Here is a 6,920-nt window from a genome sequence, read left to right as displayed (position 1 = left end):
AGCTAAGACAGGCTGTTCCTTTGGCTTGCTGCTGGTGGTGGTAGTGGGGGGCTAGGGGTACAGATAAAGTCCGACTGGTAGTCGTGGGGATCTGTTTAAGACATTATAAACTGAACTTAGATGAATTTCATTTGTATTGGATTTTTTAAAAAATTCAATTGCTTTAGATTTGATCTCACCAAAAAGGGACTCATACCACATATTTATTTCCAGAAAGCTTCCTGCAAAGGACTTGGTCTTTGGTGAAAAGACTTTTAAAGTCATAGCTGGTTGGCATGACCAGAATGAATCGCAAAGGCGTCCCAAATTAATGGAGAGGAGGAGAGCTTTGAAATCCTTGGGAGTTGAAGCAAGAGTCCATTACGATTCAAACGCAGGGGGCTCAGGGGGGTGGGGAAGGGAGAGGAGCTCCGGGGCTCTGAGGCCGGGCCCCTCGGCATTCCAGACCCCACAGGGAGGGCGTTCCGCACGGTGCCTCTCAGTTCAGACAGTAGGCGTCTCCTTCCTAACTCGCGAGCAGCGCTGAACGCTGGTAGTTTTCTCTTGCCACCTGATGAACGTTAGGAAACAGTCGCTCCGACCAACTGGTTCAATCCAGAGACTCTGAGCAGGTTTTAGTTTCCTTTCTGTTCAATAATTTTGGAAACTATGACCGATTTGATTCTGGGTAGAAGGCGCTTGGATTAGTGACTTGCAAACACCAACACGACCACAAACGACTTTGGACGTTAACCAGAAATGAATACTATTCAGTATCTCATCCGTTCTAAAATCCCGGGGGTCGGAACACCGGTGGTTTCCATTAGCTTCAGGTGACGATGATGCAAACAGATTCACCGGGCAGAATCCCACGATCCGCGGAAAACTACAAGCAGGCTGCGGACGCTTGGGGCGCGCGGGCCGGGAGCACCTCCCGCAGGTTGCGGCCGGAGCGCGGGGCCGGATCACCTGACTCGCGGAATTTGGGGCCGCGCGCGGTGGAAGAGGAGGGGAATGGTTAGCACCTCCCTCCCGGCTCCCGCGGGATCCGGGTCGGCGGGGGCCGGCGCCGGGCGGCCACGTGGTGGTGCTGCCGCCACCCCCGCCCCGCCGGCCCAGCCCGGGAGCCGCGGCGCCCACGGACCCCCGCAGCGGGGGGAGGAGGAGGAGGAGGGACCGAGGCGCAGGAAGCCGAGCAGGAAGCGAGCCCGGCGGCCGCGTTTTCCTGGGGAAGCGGCGGGCGGGGTTGCGCAGCCAGCGGGGCCGACCCGGGGAGCCGCTGCCGCCGCCTAGATGGGGTGAGTGCGCGGCGCCGGGAGTTGGGAGGCTTCCCGGCGCGGGGTCCTCAGCTCGGGTCCCCGCCTTTGTGTCTGGGGCTCCGATGAGGGTAGGAGGCGCGGAGGACGCGCAGGGCGGAGTGGCTGCGAGGGTCCCGCCACCAGTCCCTTTTCCCCGCCTGCCGCCAAGTGTCTGCAGAGGACAGGCGGAGAAACAGAGGAAGAGGGGAATGGTGGGGGTCCGAGTAGAGAGGAAGGGCGCGCCAAGTCAGGAGAGGGGCTTTCTCCTGCTGATTCCCCGCCACTCGCAGGCCGGCTGGGGTAGGGGTAGGTGCGGAGGGACCGCGGGTGGGAATGAATGACTAGCCCCCTCCACTCCCGGCGGGGCGTTCTGGGTACCCCGAGCCTGCTTCCAGTCCCACCTGCCCGGTCCGCCCGGCGTCTGGCTCCCCCAGGTCCCCGATTCTGGACTCGACCCGCCTCCGCGCTGAACTTGGAGGAGCTGGGGAGGAAGGCGCGAGCGGGAGACTCGGAGGGCTCGGGCGACTGAGGGTCCGCTATTGTTCTCTTCCTGACTCCGGGAACCCTCAGGGTGCAGGCGGGACCACTCCAGGCCTGCAACTGCCCCCACCACCACCCCTCAGCTCCCCCATCTTTCGAGTCCTTTTCCCCACCGTAGCTCCGAGGAGGGCCGGGAGGAGGGATGCTGGAGTTCGGGCAGACTTCGGAAGGAGGGAGTTCTTGGAGCCTCAAGAGGGGCGCCCGCCCGCCATCTACCCCATCTTCTGCCCAGAAGGGTGGGTGCCCTCCCTAACCCACCCTCCTCCCTTCGCTGCTGGCTCGGGCAGGTTGTGTGCCCGCGGTTTAGTTTCTGCAGTTTGCGGAGTCCGTTTGCTAACCCTAGGCTCGCACTCTCCTTTGCTGTGGACCTCGTACCCCGCTTTTGTGGAGGGGGGTGGGGCTGAGAGCCGGGAGAGACCGCAGACGCGGCAGATGGAGCCCGGGGCTTTTAAAGTGGAGAGGTTGCAAGTGATCTCCCAGCGCCTGAGTTCTGTGCCTAGGCTGGCGCTTCTCCGAAGAGCCCAGTTCAGCGCAACTTCGTCTCCGACGATTGGGGAAATGTGCGAACTCGAGGTCGCTCACCTGGACCTGCGGCTTCGCTTGGCCGCAGGCTCACAGGTGATTTAGATGGGCTCTGTTTTCTTTCCGGGAGAGGAGACTCCCGAGCGCCCTGGGATGGGGAAACGTTGCCAGTTCCCTGGAGAATGTGATCTCAAGCTCCTCAGAGCCTGGCAGAGGGAGGAGTTGGTTTTGTCGGTCAGTAAGACTTAGCAGAAGCTCATCTTAGCGAGGAGACTCTCACCTTCTTGAGATTTGGACAAACTTTAAAAGGAGACAGCGCATCACAGGGAGGCTGGATTTTGATTGCTTGGTCTCCAGCCTGCGGAGTCCTGTTTACAGGTGTGGCTGGGAATTTTATTACTGATGGATGTAATCTGATTATCCTTTCTTAGTGATGCTTAACCAGTGTCATATTTTTTTCTATTTTGCTTGTAAAATAGTTGATTTTATGTGAGGAATTGTATCCTGTTCTTATAATTTTTAACTAGTCCTTGCATGACTTGGAGTGGGAGAGGTGGTCCCATTCTGGGCTGTCTGCATTCATCGAGATGCTTCAGTAAAGCATTTATTGTGTCATTTACACTCCTTGGGGAGGGGTTATAACCCTCTTGAAAAATCTTATTACTATTATCTGTGAAATTGAAATAAAGTAATGGCTGCTGGGCCCTGGAGATTCAGTGGGGACACGATGTAGTGCCCTTGTCTGCCAGTATTGTATCTGACAATGAAGTTCTGTCTCCAGACTGCCACTTCTGTGGCGTCTTTGAGACAGGCACATCTAGCATCACTCACCTCTTAAGGGTGAAGAACCCGAGCTTTGAAAGTTAGGGAAACTTGGCCTTGGAGTTACTGGAATGTGATGGAGGAGCTTTGTCTATCCCTTCCTTCTATCCTTCCTGTTTTTTTTTTTATAAAGTAAAAGTATGAAAAATTTCAAACATACAAAAAGAGAACATAGTAAGGCTTCCATTTTCCACTACTTATGTTTGAGTTCCTAATCTTTCCATATTTGCTTCATATCCCCCTCTCGTCAAAAATAAACTGCAACTGAAATATTTTATCCATCCCTCCTCTTCTGCATCCATTCTCAGATAACCACTACTGTGAAGTCAGTATACAAAGTGTCCAAACGTGTTTGTACTTCTGTGTTACATATCTACAAACCATATCCCCAAGCTTAACATTTTATTTAAGTAGCATAATTCTATATACGTACAGCTTGCATTTTTAAATTTGTCTATGTGTTTGAGATGTCTGTAGATCTTATTTACTTTAGCTGCTGCAGAGAATTCTAGTGTATGAATAAATTATAGCATGCTCTTTCCCTTGCCAAGAGAAAATTTGAGAGTTTCCAGTTTTTCACTGTTACACTTTTTCTGCATAGGACAGTTGATCTTTTTCTACTTTTTTTTTTTTAACTTAACAATGCTACAGTCAACATCTGAAATGTGTTCTGCTTGAGCAATTTCTCTGTGAAACACACCTATACAGTTGATTGCTGAGTAGTGGGATCTAGGTAATGATGCATTTATTATTTCTTCTTCAGCACGTATATAGGGTATATGTAGGGTCTCTCAGTTACTTGCTGAATGAAAAGTGAAATTAATCAGTTTTAGCTTTTAAGGTTATGTTAGTTGGCTGAGTTCTTCAGTTTTTTCAGTTTTTTTTTTTTTTTTTTTTAGAAAAACGAGTGCCTCTTAAAGTGTGAAAGTGAAAGTCGCTCATTTGTGTCCGACTCTTTGCAACCCTGTGGACTATACAGTCCATGGAATTATCTAGGCCAGAATACTGGAGTGGGTAGCCTTTCCCTTCTCCAAGGGATCTTCCCAATCCAGGGATCGAAGCTTGAGACAAAAGTGTGATGCGATTTTGGGATATTTATACTAAAGCCTTTTCTTGGCCAGTCACTCAGGTGTAACCCTGGATTACTTGCTCAACCTTCTCTTCCTCATTTCTTCAAGCTTGGAAAGATTAGGGGCTTAAGTGAAGTGAAAGTCAGTCATGTCTGACTCTTTGCGACCCCATGGGCTACAGCCTGCCAGGCTCCTCCGCCCATGGAATTCTCCAGGCAAGAATACTGGAGTGGATAGCTGTTCCCTTCTCCAGGGGATCTTTCCAACTCAGGGATCAAACCCAGGTCCTTGGCATTGCAGGCAGATTCTTTACCGTCTGAGCCACCACCCATTTACAGAGGCATGTACCTGCTCTATGCGTGTATGAAAATATGGCTGTGTTCATGACATTTCCCATCTGATTGTAACTCTGTTAATCTGGAAGCAGTTTAAGGCATTAAAACCCTTTGGTTTCCTCATTGTTACTTCAAGTTGCCAGGCACACTTCTGCCTCAGAGCCACTGCATTTACTCTTCCCCATTGTTTGGATCACTCTTCTGCCAGCTGTCTGCAGGCTTATGCCACTCAACCCCTCAGCTCTTCACTCAGAAAAATCACCTTCTCTGGCCACCCCTTTATGGCGTACCCTGGTGTTCTTCTCTGTCTCTCTCTCTTGTTTTTCTTTTGGACCAGGGATCGAACCTGGGCCCTTGGCAGTGAAAACTCTGGGTCCTAACCACTGGACCACCAGCGAATTCGCTTTTCTCCTTTATTTTCTTCCTAGCACATAATTGCCTTCTAATTTGCCAGGAATTAATATTAGTTTAGTTCACGTTAGTAGAGTGTCTGCACTAGAATCTGTACTCCATGAAGACAGGGTTTTGTCTCTTTTGTTTACTAGTGAATTGGTAGTGTCAAGAACAGTGTTGCACACAGTAAGTACTCAAATATTTGAATTTCATGCCTTTTGTTGTGATTTTCTACTTAAAATTTTTCTTAGCACATATTGAATATCCTCAGTGGTGCTGGCTGTTACCCCGGCTGCAACTGAGTGCCCCAGATGTCTTATTTACAGGTTCTATCAGGATAAAAATATAGGTTCTTATAAACAGAGCACTCTATTAAATCCATGTGATCTATCCCACAAAGCACTTGTGTCTTCAAATTTTTCTTCAACATTTGCCTTAACCTGAATTCAGAGGAAAATATAAGTAATACGATGCTCAGAAGCATGCCCATCTTTCCTTTTCTTAGTACCTTAGCCTTCCAGCAGTTCAGCTATGGATGAGCATGACCAAGTGATACTCATTCTCCATTCCATACAGGATCCAAACAGACTAGAAATGATCTCGAGTAACACCCACCACATTGAATTTCCAAGAATAGAAAGTGTATCTCTCTGAATTGTTGCAGAGGGTTTATTCATCATTGCTTTGATTTTTGTGCATTCATCCTGAGGTCATGTTTTCTTTTTTCTCTGGTTGGGGGGAATGGTGACCTTAATATGAAGATCCAGGAGCAATCAACATATAAAATAGTATACCCAGAAATACGTAAAAGAAAAACTGTCATATCAGACAGTCCTTAACTCATGGTACTGAAAGCATTCACTGTTAGTGCTGTGCATTATTTTGCTAGAAGCCAACTGAATATCCTCTGTGTAGGAGAAATGATGAATATAGGAGTTGACAAGACTAAGCTAAATATATCAAAAGCCTCGGGTGTATTTTAAATGGGTGATAGTGAAAAGGATTCTAGATCCCCCCATTAATTATTTACATAGGTGTATGATACTGATGGTATCCTTTTAAGAAAATCATGAAGATGCTGCGTGATTTAGAGATTATTTCTTGTTTTATTGCTACCCATGAGCTGAAAAGTACAGGTGGTAGTAGTTTAATGAAAGATTGTTAATCAAACTCAGTTTCCCATCTCCAGCCATCTGCAATGAACAGACTGCTCCAGCCTTTGACATCAGGCTCACCGATGGGTATTAGTAATTTTAGCAAGTAATTTTACGGACTTAACATGTGTTTTAAAACAAAACCTCTTCTCATTGAAGTATGCCTCATTCTTCAGTTTTATAATCTGTGTATAGTAGAGTGTCTGCCACATAGTAGGTGGTTAACATTGAACTATACACATCCACCCATCCTTTCGTGTTGCCATAAAGCCCTTCAGGGTGTTCATCAGATATTGAACTTTCGGGAGCCTGGAGGAGAAGTGAAACAGAAATCTAAAGGCTGAGGAGTGGAGGTAGTTAGCCAAATGCAGGCTGAAGTTCAGAAGATGTATTCCTTTTCAGGGAAGTCAGATCACCTCTCTGAGCCTTGGTTTTCTTTTTCTTTTTATTTGAAGCTGCTCAGTTGCAAAGAGTGAAGTTTAGCCAACTGTTATGGACTGGATTCTGTATGCCTTCCCCACCGCCCCTCCCCCCCACACAAAATATTGAATCCTCATTCCCAGTGCCTCAGAATGTGACTGCATTTGGAGGTTGGGTCTTTAAATAGGTATGTGCGTACTAAGTCATTTCAGTCATGTCCGACTCTCTGCGACCCCGTGGACTGTAGCCCACCGGGCTCCTCTGCCCATGGGATTTTCCAGGCAAGAATACTGGAGTGGGTTGCAGTTTCCTTCTCCAGAGGATCTTCCTGACCCAGGGATCGAACCTGGGTCTCCCTCACTGCAGCCAGACTCTTTACTGTCTGAG

At 48.5% G+C, this 6,920-nt stretch overlaps 1 protein-coding gene across 4 annotated transcripts in view; it reads left to right on the top strand.

The window, feature by feature from the left end:
• The first annotated feature begins 1,019 nt into the window (after window positions 1–1,019).
• The window catches only part of RAI14 (retinoic acid induced 14), a 161,848-nt gene continuing 155,947 nt past the window's right edge, over window positions 1,020–6,920 (top strand). For 2 of the 4 annotated variants that reach the window (XM_070357664.1, XM_070357663.1), the window contains exon 1: window positions 1,022–1,277. The gene's annotated coding sequence lies outside the window, so the exon portion shown is untranslated. Of the gene's footprint in view, window positions 1,278–6,920 lie in introns of all 4 variants that reach the window. The other 2 variants (XM_070357661.1, XM_070357662.1) reach the window with 2 other exon arrangements.

This window comes from Bos mutus, chromosome 20, assembly GCF_027580195.1.
Source record: "Bos mutus isolate GX-2022 chromosome 20, NWIPB_WYAK_1.1, whole genome shotgun sequence".
NCBI lineage: Eukaryota > Metazoa > Chordata > Mammalia > Artiodactyla > Bovidae > Bos > Bos mutus.
Note: the sequence above shows the minus strand (reverse complement) of the source record. Positions and strands in the feature narration are given on the sequence as shown.